The sequence below is a fragment of the Phyllobates terribilis genome, unplaced genomic scaffold, assembly GCF_046119375.1.
Source record: "Phyllobates terribilis strain yellow unplaced genomic scaffold, ASM4611937v1 Scaffold_4__5_contigs__length_816908805, whole genome shotgun sequence".
NCBI lineage: Eukaryota > Metazoa > Chordata > Amphibia > Anura > Dendrobatidae > Phyllobates > Phyllobates terribilis.
This window is the reverse complement of record NW_027362764.1, coordinates 191,377,642-191,398,873: the sequence shown is the minus strand read 5'-3', so window position 1 is coordinate 191,398,873 and position 21,232 is coordinate 191,377,642.

Genomic DNA, 21,232 nt, shown 5'->3' with positions numbered 1-21,232 from the left:
GAGCTCCTGTTGTCACTTTCCCTCTCCAGGCTCTGACTACCCTAATCCCGCCCCAGACCCAGTTTATAAGGGCAGATTCCTCCCCTCCCAATTCTGGGCGGGCAGTGTTGCATGCTTAGGGCTCCTGACCAGAGAAACCTCCCACTTGCTCTCAGACATAATATCTCTATTACTGTGGCAACCAGACCCCTGGGGTGTCACATTCCCCCCCAGTAAATTTTAGTACTCCGGGACTAAACACATTTTTTTTTTTTAAAGAAACATCAATACAGGGTATAACAATAATACAATAACATATTTACAAGAAGCTTTAGTTCTTTAAAGGTCACGGCGTGTCCGCAACCGGGTGTCCATATCACCCAAGGTGAAGTTTTAAGCAAAGTAGGGGACCTATCCAAAGCAAACCCCTTGCGTTGGCCCTGGGCGTGGCTGCAAGGCTGGAGCTAGCTACTTTGGGCCGCAAGTAGGCCACGCCAGACAGGTTTTCTCTTCCGCGGCCGTCTTCGCAAGAGGCACCAAGGTGCAACTACCTACAAGAATGTTCAGGTTATCCAGTGTCCATAACATGTTAGTCCATAGAAATCTGCAGGGTAACTGAGAAACATAATTAATAACAGGCAACAAACATAAACCATAAACAGTTAAACAGATAAATTCACAGTGCATTAGTTTAGATTCTCCAGCGAGCGGGCATCTGACCTCTAGTAACTCTAGTGGACCTACGGAGCTCACTAACTGGTCCTGCACTACAGGGTGTAGGAGGTGTTATGGGTAAGCTGGGCAGCTGTCTGCGCACTCTTTGGCTCACTAGGGGCACGACAGGCTCACTACTAGCAGAGGGTTGATTCTCCTGTGCTGCTGGTGTGGATTCTTCTGCCTCCTGGGCCGGTTGCTCTTCCAGCTCTACCTGGTCTTCTGTAGGCACTTGAGGGGCTGGCTGGAGAAAGGTGAGGACGGGCACCACGATAGCGCTGTTTACTTGTGTCCAGGACCGGGGAAAGTCTCCGAGTATGGTGCTGATCATTTCCTCCTTTTCCTCTACGGGTTGAGGGTCTTCCTGATCTTCATCCGTGCTTTGCAACTTCTCGGGGCACTTTTTCAGGTGGTCTCTGGAGACAGTGGCTGTGGTCTCTCCTCCATCCTTGCTGATGACGTACACCTTTGGATTATGGTGGCTTGAGGGCAGTACGGTGTACGGGTCCTTTTCCCACTGGTCGTCCAACTTATGGAGCCGCCTTTTTCTTTTCAAGACCTGCTCTCCAGGTACCAGGGGAACAGCGGGAGCATGTTGGTTATAAGTTCTCTCCTGCCTTTCTCTTGATTGACAGAGACTTCGCTCGACGCTCTCTTGTACTTTCCGGTACTGCTGCTGCCGTTCTGTATCCCAGTCTGTCTCTAGTGAGGTGTCCTCGGGTATCAGGACTCCCATATCCAGGTCAACAGGCAGCTTACCAGGTCTTGCTCGCATTAGGTAAGCCGGGGTACAGTTGGTGGAACCTACCGGGATGTGGTTATACAGGTCCACCAGATCGGGCAGTTTCTCAGGCCACAGACTGCGTTCTTCCAGGGACAATGTTTTTAGCAGATCTATCACCACCTGGTTCATCTTCTCGCAGAGTCCATTGGTTTGGGGGTGATAGGGCGTTGTTCTTATCTTCTTGCAGCCATACAGGTTGCAGAACTCCTGGAAGACCTCCGCTTCGAAGGCTGGTCCTTGGTCCGTCAGCACTTGGTCCGGGTACCCGTGTGGGCGGCAGAAGTGCAGCTGGAAGGCTCTAGCTGCTGTTTGTGCTGTTAAGTCTTTGACGGGGACCACCACTAGGAATCGGGAGTAGTGATCCACGATGGTTAGGGCGTAGACATACCCGCTTCTGCTTGGAGCCAGTTTAACATGGTCCAGAGTGACCATTTCCAGCGGCTGCCTGGTGATGATGGGCTGCAGGGGAGTCCTCTGGCTGGCACGTTCCCTTCTTCTTAGATTGCACAGGCCACAGTCTCTACACCACCTCTCAATGGCTCCTATCATGCCTATCCAGTAGAACCGTTCAAGCAGCAGGAACTCCAGCTTCTTCCATCCGAAGTGCCCGGCTCCATTGTGGTAGGCCTCCAGCACCATAGCCGCGTCCCGTCTCGGTACCACCACCTGCCAGATCAGCTCATGTGTCCGGGAATTGACCATTCTGCGGCACAACTTCTCCTTGTAGAGGAACAGTCTGCTCTTCTCCGTCCACAGTTGCTTGGTCTCTTCCGGAGCGTCTGGGTCTAGGCAGGCGTCAGCCTGGGTCAGCATCTCCTTCACCAGATGGACTGCGGGGTCACTGTCTTGTGTCTCCGCCCAGTTGTAGTGGGGTAAGGGGTTGAACGTAGCGGATCGCTGGCCCCTCACACGGTGGGAATACTGGGTAATCCCATGACGGTGAAACGCAGGGAGTTCGATCTCTTCCAATTCTTCCGGATCCCTCCCTTCGTCCGGTAAGTTTGGTATTCTGGACAGGGCGTACGCGTTGGTATTGGAGCGTCCTGCCCGGTATTTGATTGTGAACTCAAAATTGGACAGGCGGGCCATCCATCTCTGCTCCAGGGCACCCAGTCTTGCAGTGTCCAGGTGTGTCAACGGGTTGTTGTCCGTGTACACGGTGAACCTGGAAGAGGCAAGGTAATGCTTGAAACGTCCGGTTACTGCCCACACCACTGCCAGGAACTCGAGCTTGAACAAGCTGTAATTCTCAGGGTTTCTTTCCGTGGGTCGCAGTTTTCGACTAGCGTAAGCAATTACCCGTTCTCTCCCCTGCTGGATCTGGGACAGTACGGCTCCTAACCCGATGTTGCTTGCGTCCGTGTAGAGGATAAAGGGCTGGCTGTAATCAGGGTACACCAGGATTTCATCCCCCGTGAGGGCCATCTTCAGCTGGCGGAAGGACTCCTCTTCCAGCTTTTCCCATTTGAAGGGTGGCTTCTGGTTTTTAGCCTTCCTGGACTGGCCTATCAGGAGGTCCTGCATGGGAGCTGCCTTCTTGGTAAAACCGGGAATGAATCTTCGGTAGTAGCCTACCAACCCGAGGAACTGCCGCACTTCCTTTATGCTGGATGGTCTTGGCCAGTCCTTAATCGCGGTGATCTTGTCAGGGTCGGGGGCTACTCCGTCAGCACTCACCACATGTCCCAGGTATTGTACCTTTGGCTTCAGTAGATGACACTTTGAGGGTTTTACCTTTAGGCCATAGTTTGCCAGGGCTTCAAACACTTCTGCTAGGTGTTCCAGATGGTCCTCATAGGTCTTCATAGAATCATAGAATCATAGAATGGTAGAGTTGGAGGGGACCTCCTAGGTCATCTGGTCCAACCCCCTGCTCAAAGCAGGATTCACTAAATCATCTCAGATAGATGTCTGTCCAGCCTCTGTTTGAAGACGTCCATTGAAGGGGAACTCACCACCTCTCGTGGCAGCCTGTTCCACTCATTAATCACCCTAACTGTCAAAAAGTTTTTTCTAATATCTAATCTGTGTCTCCTCCCATTTAGTTTCATCCCATTGCTTCTAGTCTTTCCTTGTGCAAATGAGAATAAAGATGATCCTTCTACAATGTGACAGCCCTTGACATATTTGTAGACAGCTATTAAGTCTCCTCTCAGTCTTATTTTTTGCAAGCTAAACATTCCCAAATCCTGCAACCGTTCCTCATAGGACATGGTTTGCAGACCAGTCACCATTCTGGTCGCTCTTCTCTGAACTTGCTCCAGTTTGTCTATGTCTTTTTTAAAATGTGGTGCCCAAAACTATACACAGTATTCCAGATGAGGTCTGACCAAAGAGGAGTAAAGACCGATAATGACTTCACGTGATCTAGACTATATGCTTCTGTTAATACATCCCAGAATTGTATTTGCCTTTTTTGCTGCTGCATCACACTGTTGACTCATGTTCAGTCTATGATCTATTAGTATACCTAAGTCTTTTTCACATGTACTGTTGCTTAGCTCTATTTCTCCCATTCTGTATATGCATTTTTAATTTTTATTGCCCAGATGTAGTACTTTGCATTTTTCCCTGTTAAAAACCATTCTGTTGGTTGCTGCCCACTGCTCCAGTTTATTTAGGTCTTTTTGAATCCTCTCTCTCTCTTCTCTAGTATTAGCTATCCCTCCTAGCTTTGTGTCATCAGCAAATTTAATCAGTTTACCCTCAATTCCTTCATCTAAATGATTGATAAAGATGTTGAACAATACAGGTCCCAGGATGGAGCCCTGTGGTACCCCACTTGAGACATTCATCCAGCTGGATGTGAAGCCATTTACAACCACCCTTTGAGTCCGATCACTAAGCCAGTTATGAATCCACCTAACAGTTGCCTGGTCCATTGCATACTTGGTCATTTTTTCAATAAGGATGGTGTGAGATACTTTGTCAAATGCTTTGCTGAAGTCAAGATATACTATATCTACAGCATTTCCCTGATCCACCCAGTCAGTGATTCTGTCAAAGAAGGAAATTAAGTTAGTCTGACATGACTTATTAGTTACAAACCCATGCTGACTCTGGTTAATCACTTCATTCTTATCCATGTACTTACATACATGTTGTTTAATAATCTGTTCAAAGATCTTTCCTGGTATAGAAGTCAGACTCACTGGCCTATAGTTCCCTGGGTCCACCTTCTTCCCCTTTTTGAAGATAGGAACAACATTTGCTCTTCTCCAGTCTTCTGTGACTTCTCCTGTTCTCCAAGAATTTTCAAAGATTATGGAGAGTGGTTCTAAAATTTCTTCTACGATCTCCTTCAGTACTCTGGGGTGTAATTCATCTGGACCTGGAGACTTGAACTCATTTATGTTAGTTAAATATTCCCTCACAATCTTTCTGTTTACAGATAACTTGGATTCCTCTATTCCTTTAAAAGGACAGTGAAGATCAGTTGATGTTACATTTTCTTTCTGAAAAGTTCGGCCTTCTCAACATCCTCTCTTACCATTTCTCCATTTTCATCCTGTAAAAATCCTATAGCATCTTTGACTTTTCTTTTACTTTTGACATACCCCCAAAATCCTTTTTTATTGCTTTTGACATCTCTTGCAAGCCTTAATTCATTGTCAGCTTTAGCTAACCTGATACGTGCCCTGCAGGATCTGCAGACTGCATTATAATCTTCTTTAGATATGCCTCCCTCTTTCCATTTAATAAACATTTCTTTCTTTCTTTTTAGCATGTGTTTAAGTTCTGTGTTCATCCATCCTGGTTTCCTTAAATGCTTCCCATTCTTCCTACTTTTCAGGATTGTTAACGATTGTGCTTTGAGAATCTCATTTTTAAAAATTTCCCATCCTTCCTGGACATTTTTGTCCTTAAGGACATCCAGCCATTGGATCCCTCCTATTCTCTTTCTGAGTCTCTTAAAATCTGCCTTTCTAAAATCTAACCTTGAAGTTTGAGTCTTCACATGTCTTCCTCCTCTAGTTATCCAAAATTCTATAATAGCATGTTCGCTGCCTCCTAGGGTCCCAGCCACCTTTACCTCCTCAACCATTTCCTCCCTGTTTATAAGGATTAGATCCAAAGTAGCAGATCCCCTTGTTTTCTCCCCTACCTTTTGGAAGATAAAGTTGTCAGCAAGAGAGGATAAGAATTTGCTTGACCTGTTAGTTTTACTTGAGAGAGATTCCCAACAAATGTCTGGATAGTTGAAATCTCCCATGACCACTACGTCATATTTTTTGGAGAACTTGGTCATTTGATACATAAAGAGTTCATCCATATCTTCAGCTTGCCCAGGTGGCCTGTAGTAAATGCCTACAATGGTGTCCTTTCCGTTGTTCTCTCCTTGTATTCTTACCCAAACAGTTTCCACAGAACTCCCAGTCTCTGAAGCTTCAATCTCTGTGCAGATATACGCTTTTCTAACATACAATGCGACACCTCCTCCTCGTTTATCAAGTCTGTTTCTTGCAAATAAGTTATATCCTTTTAGCCTTTTATTCCAATCATGTGTATCGTCCCACCAAGTTTCAGTAATTCCAATGACATCATATTTCTTTTCCTGCATTAGTAGTTCCAATTCTCCTTGCTTGTTGCCCATGCTTTGTGCATTTGTATAAAAACATTTTAGTTTGTGATTGGTTTCTCTTCCTCCCATATTTTTATTATTTAAATTGTTTTGTCTTTGTTCTTCCTTTCCACTTCCAGTAGCAGAGATCTCAATAGTATTTGTCAGTTGTATGGCTTTTTCTGGCCTTTTGCTTCCCTTCCCACATTGTTCTAGTTTAAAGCTCTCCTGATGAGTGTAGCAAGGCGACTTCCAAATACATGTTTTCCAGTCTTCGTAAGGTGCACCCCATCTCTAGCAAGTAGTCCATCGTATAGGTAATTCATTCCGTGATCCAGAAATCCAAATCCTTGTTGACAGCACCATCGACGTAGCCAGTTGTTCACCTGTAGAATCTTATTCCACCTCATTGTTCCATGGCCATCCACTGGGAGGATGGATGAGAAGACCACCTGCGCTCCCAATTCTTTCACTTTCTTGCCTAAGTCTTCAAAGTCACTGCAGATGGTTACCAGGTCCTTTCTTGCGGTGTCATTTGTCCCCACATGTATTAGCAGGAATGGGTAGTGATCTGTAGGTCTGAAGAGTCTTGATATCCTGTCAGACACATCTTTAATTTTTGCTCCTGGAAGACAGCACATTTCTCTTGAGGTTATGTCTGGTCTGCAGATAGCGGCCTCTGTTCCTCTTAACAGGGAATCCCCCATGACCACCACTCTCCGTTTTTTCTTCACAACATTCTTCTTTCTCCATCCAGGAGGATTCTGAGGGCTTACAAGGTTATTCATTGCTGGCAAAGTCTTATTTTGCTGTATTTCTTCATGGTTCTCCTGCGTGAGAGCCTGGTACTGGTTCCTGAGCAGTATGGGTGCTGACTGCCTCTCGATCCTCCTGCTTCTGTGGGTCACATGCTTCCATTCCTCTGTTTCGTCAGGTGCAGTTCGAATTTCTTCTCTTTCTGAATAATGAAGAGATAATTCTGCTCTGTCTAAGAACTCTTCACCTTCCTTAATGATTTTCAAGGTAGTTAACCTCTCTTCTAGATTTCGCAACTTTTCCTCCAACAGGGACACAAGCTTGCATTTCTGGCATGTGAAGTTTGGCTTTTCCACTGGCAAGTCTGTGAACATGTAGCAGGATATGCAGCTCACCAAATGGCTCCTGGACTCTTCCATGTTCTTACTGTTAATGTTCTGAAAACAGTGAAAAAAGCTTAAAAAAAAAGCTTCAAAATGCGCGCGCCTGCAGGCGCGCGGTTTACCGATGTCCTCTTTTCAGCTCCAACAGCCAAAATCCAGTGTTCTTTGAGCTCGCTGAGACTCTTCACTTACCCCAAAATGCAGTGGGAATATGCAAATTATCTTCTCAGGACTCCTCCCCTGGTTTTGGAATAGACGATGACGTCGTCCAGGTATAATAGGACCGTCTCGAAGTTCCGGTGTCCCAGACATCATTCCATCAACCGTTGGAAGGTTCCTGGTGCATTGCAGAGCCCGAACGGCATACAGTTAAATTCGCTGAGTCCCATCGGGGTGGTGAATGCGGTTTTCTCCCGGTCCGCCTCTGCTACAGGAACCTGCCAGTACCCGCTAGTGAGATCCAAAGTAGAGAAGAAGTTAGCAGATTTTAATGCAGCTAAGGACTCTTCTATCCTTGGTAACGGGTACGCATCTTTGTGTGTGATACGGTTGACCTTCCTGTAGTCTACACACATTCTCATGGTGTTGTCTTTCTTTTTCACTAAGACTATTGGAGCTGCCCAGGGGCTACAGCTGTCCCTAATTACCCCAGCCTCCTTCATGTCTTTTAGCATCCCCTTGGCATGTTGATAGTGTGCAGGGGGTACGGGTCGATATCTTTCCTTTATGGGAGGATGGTCTCCCGCTGGGATGTGATGTTCTACCCACTTTACTCGCCCAAAGTCTAGCGGGTGTTTACTAAACACTCTCTCATACTCTTGAACCACCCGATAGACTCCCTGTTTTTGGTGTGAGGGAGTGGAGTCAGTACCCAAATGCAGTTGCTGACACCAGTCCTCCATTGGTTTCTTAGAGCCGTTACCTTCCTCTGGTTGAGATGGAGGCAAGGGTTCCACGGCCTGTACAGAGTTCTGGTTGATGGTGAACAATTTGGCTAGCATGGCATACCGGGGCAGGTATACTTCTCTCTCCCCGATATTGATGATGCAGACGGGCACCCTCCCATGGCGTACATCGACCACCCCCCGTGCTGTCAAAATGGTGGGCCTACTGTCTGAGTAGACGGGTTCTACCATTGCTTGGTAGTCTCTACCTCTTAGACCAATAGCTGCCCAGCACCAAATCATCATCTCACTTTTTGGGGGCATGGCAATAGGGAACGGGTCACACATTCTCACGCTACCTATCTCACCACCAGATAGTTCCACCTGTTGCCGTTTCATCAGTGCCCGGATCTCTTTTTGGAGCACACGTTGCTGGCTGGAACTGGCGTTCTTGGCAACCTGCTGCAAAATAAGAATCACCTCTGCAAGACAGTTTTCAATTACGTTAGTACCTAGGGTGATTTTTGGGCTACTCTCGCGACGGTCAATGTCCACAATGATAAGTCCTTGTGCCGGCAGTTCAACTTTACCGATCTTGATGGTCATTTCCTTAAATCCTATCTGTGGCAGGGGCTGACCATTGCTGGCGATAATGCTCAGGTCGTCATCTGGGTAACGGGTTATGTCCGAGTCATTCCAGTACTGCTTGAAGAGCACGTACGGGATGGTGGTGACCTGTGACCCGGTGTCTAGTAGGACACTCATAGGAATGCCATCCAGTACCACAGGCAAGACCGGACGTCCCCCTACGTGTTTGTCACGCCAGTTTGATGGGCCTGATGATCTTATGCCTGGGGGTTGACCCTCTACCCCAGGTTGTGCCCGTTTAAATGACAGTACCTTGCCATATGTTTGCAGCGGAGGCAGACGTGTCGTCCGTCCTCATTGTATCTGTCGCTGGGTCTTCCTCTGGCCGGAGGGGTCCTCCTCAGTCGGCGCCACGGGACGTCCTCCGGTCCGGATGCCAGCTGGATCTTTTCTGGAGAAGAGACCTGTAAAGACTGCACAGTTCTGGTTAGCGCGGCAACGCTCTTAGTCAGCTCTTGGACCTGATGGTGCAGGTCTGTAGCCGGGTTATTGTTCAAAGCCTGCGCATCAGCTCCCACAGGCCCTGCAGACAAGGGCGCCGCGTCCTGGTGATAAGTGATAGCAGGGCGCCTGTGGGTCACAGCGCAACCTGGTGCCGGTTCTCGAAGAACCCGGATGGCTCTGTCCTTGAACTGTGCAAAGTCCAGGTCAGGGTCCTGTAAGGCCATTGCCCGCAACTGGGTTCAGTGGGCATTGCACAGTAGACCCTCAATAAATTGTTCGGTCAACAGCTTGTCTTCATTTCCCACGCTGTCAGGGTCTGCCTGCTTAATGTCTCTCAGGGCCTCTTGTAGGTTTAGAGCATAGTCTCTTATACTTTCATGTGCCCGTTGTTTGCACCCTTAAAATCTTAGTTTTATCTCGGCTGAGGTGCGGGTGTCAAACGTGTCTTTCAGCCGGGCTAGTATCTCTCTGTACCCAGTGGTTGCGGGCACGAAATCCTGCCGACTATGCCAAAGTTGACGCGACCCCTGGGCCTGTGCTGTGCAGGGGGATACCCGGAGCCGGATCGCTGGGGGTTGTAGTCTCAATGTGGCGGTGACCCAGTCCGTGCCCACGGCGGTCAAACCAGTGGCAGTCTATAGGTAAGAACAATGTCCGACTACGCCACCAGTGGATTGCGGTCAGTTTGGACCGCCGCTGCGCTAAAGACCGCTGAGGCTGATGTTGTTTGCGCAGCCGAGTATGGGATAACTCTCCACGGGAGAAGTATTGCCTCAGGGCAGCTAAGGTGGATGATGGGAGTGATGGTGTGAGCGTCCCAGTAGTAATGGTGCTGGTGCGGCAAGGAATCACAGAGACGTGTGGTGCAGTTCAGGGTCTTTACTGATGGTATAAAGCAGACCCTCCCAGGAGTACTGGTTAGCAGTAGGGGCTGGTCAGTCTGTGAGCAAGCAGGATCTCCCCTGGCCAGGTGGAGTTGTAGGCCTCCCCGACTATCTGCACTCTTTCCTGGCTACCTTGCTCTATGCGGGTAGAAGTAGCCCACGTCCCTGAGTATACCGTGTGGTGCTCACCCATATGGCCGGTGACTTGGGGCCTTCCGTTAGCCTTCACTTCACGATGGCGGTGCTGGTCCCTTGCTTGTGAACGTGCCTTCGGGTTTCTAAGGCCAGAGGACATGGAATCCCCTGCCGGTTGGATTCTGCTGCTGGACCTGGATGTCCTCACAGCCTCGGGCTCCGTGTCCGGTATTAGTGTCTTCAGCCAAGGAGAGCTCTCTAGCTTCCAGCCTCTGGCATTCGCTCCTGCTCCTACAGAGCTCCAGTTGTCACTTTCCCTCTACAGGCTCTGACTACCCTAATCCCGCCCCAGACCCAGTTTATAAGGCAGATTCCTCCCCTCCCAAGTCTGGGCGGGCAGTGTTGCATGCTTAGGGCTCCTGACCAGAGAAACCTCCCACTTGCTCTCAGACATAATATCTCTATTACTGTGGCAACCAGACCCCTGGGGTGTCACATAAGCCCGACATCCCAGTGTGGTTTCGCAGTTCCACGGGTCAAATCGCTGTACAATCCAGTTTTGGGCCTTTGGTATCTAAAAAAAAAGCAGTTTGAGTGTGTCGCTCACTGTTCAGCCGCAAATATCTCTATTTAAAAAAGTGTGGTATACCCCAGTAAACAATAACTGTGGTTTTGCCATCCCACGGTAAAAAATCTCTATTATTCAGCTTTTGGTAGTTTTTTCCGTAAAGAAAAACAGTAGTGTCTCCTGACTGTTGTGACACAAAAATATATCTGTTGAAAATAGTCTTGTGTAGGCCCGACATCCCAGTGTGGTTTCGCAGTTCCACGGGTCAAATCGCTGTACTATCCAGTTTTGGGCCTTTGGTATCTAAAAAAAAAGCAGTTTGAGTGTGTCGCTCACTGTTCAGCCGCAAATATCTCTATTTAAAAAAGTGTGGTATACCCCAGTAAACAATAACTGTGGTTTTGCCATCCCACGGTAAAAAATCTCTATTATGCAGCTTTTGGTAGTTTTTTCCGTAAAGAAAAACAGTAGTGCCTCCTGACTGTTGTGACACAAAAATATATCTTTTGAAAATAGTCTTTTGTAGGCCCGACTTCCCAGTGTGGTTTCGCAGTTCCACGGGTCAAATCGTTGTACTATCCAGTTTTGGGCCTTTGGTATCTAAAAAAAAAGCAGTTTGAGTGTGTCGCTCACTGTTCAGCCGCAAATATCTCTATTTAAAAAAGTGTGGTATACCCCAGTAAACAATAACTGTGGTTTTGCCATCCCACGGTAAAAAATCTCTATTATTCAGCTTTTGGTATATTTTCCGTAAAGAAAAACAGTAGTGTCTCCTGACTGTTGTGACACAAAAATATATCTGTTGAAAATAGTCTTGTGTAGGCCCGACATCCGAGTGTGGTTTCGCAGTTCCACGGGTCAAATCGCTGTACTATCCAGTTTTGGGCCTTTGGTATCTTAAAAAAAAGCAGTTTGAGTGTGTCGCTCACTGTTCAGCCGCAAATATCTTTATTTAAAAAAGTGTGGTATACCCCAGTAAACAATAACTGTGGTTTTGCCATCCCACGGTAAAAAATCTCTATTATTCAGCTTTTGGTATTTTTTTCCGTAAAGAAAAACAGTAGTGTCTCCTGACTGCTGTGACACAAAAATATATCTGTTGAAAATAGTCTTGTGTAGGCCCGACATCCCAGTGTGGTTTCGCAGTTCCATGGGTCAAATCGCTGTACTATCCAGTTTTGGGCCTTTGGTATCTAAAAAAAAAGCAGTTTGAGTGTGTCGCTCACTGTTCAGCCGCAAATATCTCTATTTTAAAAAGTGTGGTATACCCCAGTAAACAATAACTGTGGTTTTGCCATCCCACGGTAAAAAATCTCTATTATTCAGCTTTTGGTAGTTTTTTCCGTAAAGAAAAACAGTAGTGTCTCCTGACTGTTGTGACACAAAAATATATCTGTTGAAAATAGTCTTGTGTAGGCCCGACATCCCAGTGTGGTTTCGCAGTTCCACGGGTCAAATCGCTGTACTATCCAGTTTTGGGCCTTTGGTATCTAAAAAAAATGCAGTTTGAGTGTGTCGCTCACTGTTCAGCCGCAAATATCTCTATTTAAAAAAGTGTGGTATACCCCAGTAAACAATAACTGTGGTTTTGCCATCCCACGGTAAAACATCTCTATTATTCAGCTTTTGGTATTTTTTTCCGTAAAGAAAAACAGTATTGTCTCCTGACTGTTCTGATACAAAAATATATCTGTTGAAAATAGTCTTGTGTAGGTCCAACATCCCAGTGTGGTTTCGCAGTTCCATGGGTCAAATCGCTGTACTATCCAGTTTTGGGACTTTGGTATCTAAAAAAAAAGCAGCTTGAGTGTGTCGCTCACTGTTCAGCCGCAAATATCTCAATTTTAAAAAGTGTGGTATACCCCAGTAAACAATAACTGTGGTTTTGCCATCCCACGGTAAAAAATCTCTATTATTCAGCTTTTGGTAGTTTTTTCCGTAAAGAAAAACAGTAGTGTCTCCTGACTGTTGTGACACAAAAATATATCTGTTGAAAATAGTCTTGTGTAGGCCCGACATACCAGTGTGGTTTCGCAGTTCCACGGGTCAAATCGCTGTACTATCCAGTTTTTGGCCTTTGGTATCTAAAAAAAAATCAGTTTTAGTGTGTCGCTCACTGTTCAGCCGCAAATATCTCTATTTAAAAAATTGTGGTATACCCCAGTAAACAATAACTGTGGTTTTGCCATCCCATGGTAAAAAATCTGTATTATTCAGGTTTTGGTATATTTTCCGTAAAGAAAAACACTAGAGTCTCCTGACTGTTGGGACACAAAAATATATCTGTTGAAAATAGTCTTGTGTAGGCCCGACATCCCAGTGTGGTTTTGCAGTTCCACGGGTCAAATTGCTGTACTATCCAGTTTTGGGCCTTTGGTATCTAAAAAAAAAGGAGTTTGAGTGTGTCGCTCACTGTTCAGCCGCAAATATCTCTATTTAAAAAAGTGTGGTATACCCCAGTAAACAATAACTGTGGTTTTGCCATCCCACGGTAAAAAATCTCTATTATTCAGCTGTTGGTAGTTTTTTCCGTATAGAAAAACAGTAGTGTCTCCTGACTGTTGTGACACAAAAATATATCTGTTAAAAATAGTCTTGTGTAGGCCCGACATCCCAGTGTGTTTTCGCAGTTCCACGGGTCAAATCGCTGTACTATCCAGTTTTGGGCATTTGGTATCTAAAAAAAAGCAGTTTAAGTGTGTCACTCACTGTTCAGCCGCAAATATCTCTATTTAAAAAAGTGTGGTGTACCCCAGTAAACAATAACTGTGGTTTTGCCATCCCACGGTAAAAAATCTCTATTATTCAGGTTTTGGTATATTTTCCGTAAAGAAAAACAGTAGTGTCTCCTGACTGTTGTGACACAAAAATATATCTGTTGAAAATAGTCTTGTGTAGGCCCGACATCCCAGTGTGGTTTCGCAGTTCCACGGGTCAAATCTCTGTACTATCCAGTTTTGGGCCTTTGTTATCTAGAAAAAAAGCAGTTTGAGTGTGTCGCTCACTGTTCAGAAGCAAATATCTCTATTTAAAAAAGTGTGGTATACCCCAGTAAACAATAACTGTGGTTTTGCCATCCCACGGTAAAAAATCTCTATTATTCAGCTATTGGTATTTTTTTCCGTAAAGAAAAGCAGTAGTGTCTCCTGACTGTTGTGACACAAAAATATATCTGTTGAAAATAGTCTTGTGTAGGCCCGACATCCCAGTGTGGTTTCGCAGTTCCATGGGTCAAATCACTGTACTATCCAGTTTTGGGCCTTTGGTATCTAAAAAAAAAGCAGCTTGAGTGTGTCGCTCACTGTTCAGCCGCAAATATCTCTATTTTAAAAAGTGTGGTATACCCCAGTAAACAATAACTGTGGTTTTGCCATCCCACTTTAAAAATTCTCTATTATTCAGCTTTTGGTAGTTTTTTCCGTAAAGAAAAACACTAGTGTCTCCAGACTGTTGTGACAGAAAAATATATCTGTTGAAAATAGTTTTGTGTAGGCCCGACATACCAGTGTGGTTTCGCAGTTCCACGGGTCAAATCGCTGTACTATCCAATTTTTGGCCTTTGGTATCTAAAAAAAACCAGTTTGAGTGTGTCGCTCACTGTTCAGCCGCAAATATCTCTATTTAAAAAAGTGTGGTATACCCTAGTAAACAATAACTGTGGTTTTGCCATCCCATGGTAAAAAATCTGTATTATTCAGGTTTTGGTATATTTTCCGTAAAGAAAAACAGTAGTGTCTCCTGACTGTTGTGACACAAAAATATATCTGTTGAAAATAGTCTTGTGTAGGCCCGACATCCCAGTGTGGATGAGCAGTTCCACGGGTCAAATCGCTGTACTATCCAGTTTTGGGCCTTTGGTATTTAAAAAAAAAGCAGTTTGAGTATGTCGCTCACTGTTCAGCCGCAAATATCTCTATTTAAAAAAGTGTGGTATACCCTAGTAAACAATAACTGTGGTTTTGTCATCCCACGGTAAAAAATCTCTATTATTCAGCTTTTGGTAGTTTTTTCCGTAAAGAAAAACAGTAGTGTCTCCTAACTGTTGTGACACAAAAATATATCTGTTGAAAATAGTCTTGTGTAGGCCCGACATACCAGTGTGGTTTCGCAGTTCCATGGGTCAAATCGCTGTACTATCCAGTTTTTGGCCTTTGGTATCTAAAAAAAAAGCAGTTTGAGTGTGTCGCTCACTGTTCAGCCGCAAATATCTCTATTTAAAAAAGTGTGGTAAACCCCAGTAAACAATAACTGTGGTTTTGCCATCCCATGGTAAAAAATCTGTATTATTCAGGTTTTGGTATATTTTCCGTAAAGAAAAACAGTGGTGTCTCCTGACTGTTGTGACACAAAAATATATCTGTTGAAAATAGTCTTGTGTAGGCCCGACATCCCAGTGTGGTTTCGCAGTTCCACCGGTCAAATCGCTGTACTATCCAGTTTTGGGCCTTTGGTATCTAAAAAAAAAGCAGTTTGAGTGTGTCGCTCACTGTTAAGCCGCAAATATCTCTATTTAAAAAAGTGTGGTATACCCCAGTAAACAATAACTGTGGTTTTGCCATCCCACGGTAAAAAATCTGTATTTTTCAGGTTTTGGTATATTTTCCGTAAAGAAAATCAGTAGTGTCTCCTGACTGTTGTGACACAAAAATATATCTGTTGAAAATAGTCTTGTGTAGGCCCGACATCCCAGTGTGGTTTCGCAGTTCCACGGGTCAAATCGCTGTACTATCCAGTTTTGGGCCTTTGGTATCTAAAAAAAATGCAGTTTGAGTGTGTCGCTCACTGTTCAGCCGCAAATATCTCTATTTAAAAAAGTGTGGTATACCCCAGTAAACAATAACTGTGGTTTTGCCATCCCACGGTAAAACATCTCTATTATTCAGCTTTTGGTATTTTTTTCCGTAAAGAAAAACAGTATTGTCTCCTGACTGTTCTGATACAAAAATATATCTGTTGAAAATAGTCTTGTGTAGGTCCAACATGCCAGTGTGGTTTCGCAGTTCCATGGGTCAAATCGCTGTACTATCCAGTTTTGGGACTTTGGTATCTAAAAAAAAAGCAGCTTGAGTGTGTCGCTCACTATTCAGCCGCAAATATCTCAATTTTAAAAAGTGTGGTATACCCCAGTAAACAATAACTGTGGTTTTGCCATCCCATGGTAAAAAATCTCTATTATTCAGCTTTTGGTAGTTTTTTCCGTAAAGAAAAACAGTAGTGTCTACTGACTGTTGTGACACAAAAATATATCTGTTGAAAATAGTCTTGTGTAGGCCCGACATACCAGTGTGGTTTCGCAGTTCCACGGGTCAAATCGCTGTACTATCCAGTTTTTGGCCTTTGGTATCTAAAAAAAAATCAGTTTTAGTGTGTCGCTCACTGTTCAGCCGCAAATATCTCTATTTAAAAAAGTGTGGTATACCCCAGAAAACAATAACTATGGTTTTGCCATCCCACGGTACAAAAATCTCTATTATTCAGCTTTTGGTAGTTTTTTCCGTAAAGAAAAACAGTAGTGTCTCCTGACTGTTGTGACACAAAAATATATCTGTTGAAAATAGTCTTGTGTAGGCCCAACATACCAGTGTGGTTTCGCAGTTCCACAGGTCAAATTGCTGTACTATCCAGTTTTTGGCCTTTGGTATCTAAAAAAAAAGCAGTTTGAGTGTGTCGCTCACTGTTCAGCCGCAAATATCTCTATTTAAAAAAGTGTGGTATACCCCAGTAAACAATAACTGTGGTTTTGCCATCCCACGGTAAAAAATCTCTATTACTCAGCTTTTGGTAGTTTTTCCGTAAATAAAAACAGTAGTGTCTCCTGACTGTTGTGACACAAAAATATATCTGTTGAAAATAGTCTTGTGTAGGCCCGACATACCAGTGTGGTTTCGCAGTTCCACAGGTCAAATTGCTGAACTATCCAGTTTTTGTCCTTTGGTATCTAAAAAAAAAGCAGTTTGAGTGTGTCGCTCACTGTTCAGCCGCAAATATCTCTATTTAAAAAAGTGTGGTATACCCCAGTAAACAATAACTGTGGTTTTGCCATCCCACGGTAAAAAATCTCTATTATTCAGCTTTTGGTAGTTTTTCCGTAAATAAAAACAGTAGTGTCTCCTGACTGTTGTGACACAAAAATATATCTGTTGAAAATAGTCTTGTGTAGGCCCGACATACCAGTGTGGTTTCGCAGTTCCACGGGTCAAATCGCTGTACTATCCAGTTTTTGGCCTTTGGTATCTAAAAAAAAGCAGTTTGAGTGTGTCGCTCACTGTTCAGCCACAAATATCTCTATTTAAAAAAGTGTGGTATACCCCAGTAAACAATAACTGTGGTTTTGCCATCCCACTTTAAAAAATCTCTATAATTCAGGTTTTGGTATATTATCCGTAAAGAAAAACAGTAGTGTCTCCTGACTGTTGTGACACAAAAATATATCTGTTGAAAATAGTCTTGTGCAGGCCTGACATCCCAGTGTGGTTTCGCAGTTCCATGGGTCAAATCGCTGTACTATCCAGTTTTGGGCCTTTGGTATCTAAAAAAAAAGCAGTTTGAGTGTGTCGCTCACTGTTCAGCCGCAAATATCTCTATTTTAAAAAGTGTGGTATACCCCAGTAAACAATAACTATGGTTTTGCCATCCCACGGTAAAAAAATCTCTATTATTCAGCTTTTGGTAGTTTTTTCCGTAAAGAAAAACAGTAGTGTCTCCTGACTGTTGTGACACAAAAATATATCTGTTGAAAATAGTCTTGTGTAGGCCCGACATACCAGTGTGGTTTCGCAGTTCCATGGGTCAAATCGCTGTACTATCCAGTTTTTGGCCTTTGGTATCTAAAAAAAAGCAGTTTGAGTGTGTCGCTCACTGTTCAGCCGCAAATATGTCTATTTAAAAAAGTGTGGTATACCCCAGTAAACAATAACTGTGGTTTTGCCATCCCACTTTAAAAAATCTCTATTATTCAGGTTTTGGCATATTATCCGTAAAGAAAAACAGTAGTGTCTCCTGACTGTTGTGACACAAAAATATATCTGTTGAAAATAGTCTTGTGTAGGCCCGACATACCAGTGTGGTTTCGCAGTTCCACAGGTCAAATCGCTGTACTATCCAGTTTTTGTCCTTTGGTATCTAAAAAAAAAGCAGTTTGAGTGTGTCGCTCACTGTTCAGCCGCAAATATCTCTATTTAAAAAAGTGTGGTATACCCCAGTAAACAATAACTGTGGTTTTGCCATCCCACGGTAAAAAATCGCTATTATTCAGCTTTTGGTAGTTTTTTCTGTAAAGAAAAACAGTAGTGTCTCCTGACTGTTGTGACACAAAAATATATCTGTTGAAAATAGTCTTGTGTAGGCCCGACATCCCAGTGTGGTTTCGCAGTTCCACGGGTCAAATCGCTGTACTGTCCAGTTTTGGGCCTTTGGTATCTAAAAAAAAGCAGTTTGAGTGTGTCGTTCACTGTTCAGCCGCAAATATCTCTATTTAAAAAAGTGTGGTATACCCCAGTAAACAATAACTGTGGTTTAGCCATCCCACTTTAAAAAATCTCTATAATTCAGGTTTTGGTATATTATCCGTAAAGAAAAACAGTAGTGTCTCCTGACTGTTGTGACACAAAAATATATCTGTTGAAAATAGTCTTGTGTAGGCCTGACATCCCAGTGTGTTTTCGCAGTTCCATGGGTCAAATCGCTGTACTATCCAGTTTTGGGCCTTTGGTATCTAAAAAAAAAGCAGTTTGAGTGTGTCGCTCACTGTTCAGCCGCAAATATCTCTATTTTAAAAAGTGTGGTATACCCCAGTAAACAATAACTATGGTTTTGCCATCCCACGGTAAAAAAATCTCTATTATTCAGCTTTTGGTAGTTTTTTCCGTAAAGAAAAACAGTAGTGTCTCCTGACTGTTGTGACACAAAAATATATCTGTTGAAAATAGTCTTGTGTAGGCCCGACATTCCAGTGTGGTTTCGCAGTTCCACGGGTCAAATCGCTGTACTATCCAGTTTTTGGCCTTTGGTATCTAAAAAAAAGCAGTTTGAGTGTGTCGCTCACTGTTCAGCCGCAAATATGTCTATTTAAAAAAGTGTGGTATACCCCAGTAAACAATAACTGTGGTTTTGCCATCCCACTTTAAAAAATCTCTATTATTCAGGTTTTGGCATATTATCCGTAAAGAAAAACATTAGTGTCTCCTGACTGTTGTGACACAAAAATATATCTGTTGAAAATAGTCTTGTGTAGGCCTGACATCCCAGTGTGTTTTCGCAGTTCCATGGGTCAAATCGCTGTACTATCCAGTTTTGGGCCTTTGGTATCTAAAAAAAAAGCAGTTTGAGTGTGTCGCTCACTGTTCAGCCGCAAATATCTCTATTTTAAAAAGTGTGGTATACCCCAGTAAACAATAACTATGGTTTTGCCATCCCACGGTAAAAAAATCTCTATTATTCAGCTTTTGGTAGTTTTTTCCGTAAAGAAAAACAGTAGAGTCTCCTGACTGTTGTGACACAAAAATATATCTGTTGAAAATAGTCTTGTGTAGGCCCGACATACCAGTGTGGTTTCGCAGTTCCACAGGTCAAATCGCTGTACTATCCAATTTTTGTCCTTTGGTATCTAAAAAAAAAGCAGTTTGAGTGTGTCGCTCACTGTTCAGCCGCAAATATCTCTATTTAAAAAAGTGTGGTATACCCCAGTAAACAATAACTGTGGTTTTGCCATCCCACGGTAAAAAATCGCTATTATTCAGCTTTTGGTAGTTTTTTCTGTAAAGAAAAACAGTAGTGTCTCCTGACTGTTGTGACACAAAAATATATCTGTTGAAAATAGTCTTGTGTACTCCCGACATCCCAGTGTGGTTTCGCAGTTCCACGGGTCAAATCGCTGTACTGTCCAGTTTTGGGCCTTTGGTATCTAAAAAAAAGCAGTTTGAGTGTGTCGTTCACTGTTCAGCCGCAAATATCTCTATTTAAAAAAGTGTGGTATACCCCAGTAAACAATAACTGTGGTTTAGCCATCCCACTTTAAAAAATCTCTATAATTCAGGTTTTGGTATATTATCCGTAAAGAAAAACAGTAGTGTCTCCTGACTGTTGTGACACAAAAATATATCTGTTGAAAATAGTCTTGTGCAGGCCTGACATCCCAGTGTGGTTTCGCAGTTCCATGGGTCAAATCGCTGTACTATCCAGTTTTGGGCCTTTGGTATCTAAAAAAAAAGCAGTTTGAGTGTGTCGCTCACTGTTCAGCCGCAAATATCTCTATTTTAAAAAGTGTGGTATACCCCAGTAAACAATAACTATGGTTTTGCCATCCCACGGTAAAAAAATCTCTATTATTCAGCTTTTGGTAGTTTTTTCCGTAAAGAAAAACAGTAGTGTCTCCTGACTGTTGTGACACAAAAATATATCTGTTGAAAATAGTCTTGTGTAGGCCCGACATTCCAGTGTGGTTTCGCAGTTCCACGGGTCAAATCGCTGTACTATCCAGTTTTTGGCCTTTGGTATCTAAAAAAAAGCAGTTTGAGTGTGTCGCTCACTGTTCAGCCGCAAATATGTCTATTTAAAAAAGTGTGGTATACCCCAGTAAACAATAACTGTGGTTTTGCCATCCCACTTTAAAAAATCTCTATTATTCAGGTTTTGGCATATTATCCGTAAAGAAAAACAGTAGTGTCTCCTGACTGTTGTGACACAAAAATATATCTGTTGAAAATAGTCTTGTGTAGGCCTGACATCCCAGTGTGTTTTCGCAGTTCCATGGGTCAAATCGCTGTACTATCCAGTTTTGGGCCTTTGGTATCTAAAAAAAAAGCAGTTTGAGTGTGTCGCTCACTGTTCAGCCGCAAATATCTCTATTTTAAAAAGTGTGGTATACCCCAGTAAACAATAACTATGGTTTTGCCATCCCACGGTAAAAAAATCTCTATTATTCAGCTTTTGGTAGTTTTTTCCGTAAAGAAAAACAGTAGTGTCTCCTGACTGTTGTGACACAAAAATATATCTGTTGAAAATAGTCTTGTGTAGGCCCGACATACCAGTGTGGTTTCGCAGTTCCACAGGTCAAATCGCTGTACTATCCAGTTTTTGTCCTTTGGTATCTAAAAAAAAAGCAGTTTGAGTGTGTCGCTCACTGTTCAGCCGCAAATATCTCTATTTAAAAAAGTGTGGTATACCCCAGTAAACAATAACTGTGGTTTTGCCATCCCACGGTAAAAAATCGCTATTATTCAGCTTTTGGTAGTTTTTTCTGTAAAGAAAAACAGTAGTGTCTCCTGACTGTTGTGACACAAAAATATATCTGTTGAAAATAGTCTTGTGTAGGCCCGACATCCCAGTGTGGTTTCGCAGTTCCACGGGTCAAATCGCTGTACTATCCAGTTTTGGGCCTTTGGTATCTAAAAAAAAAGCAGTTTGAGTGTGTCGCTCACTGTTCAGCCGCAAATATCTCTATTTAAAAAAGTGTGGTATACCCCAGTAAACAATAACTGTGGTTCTGCCATCC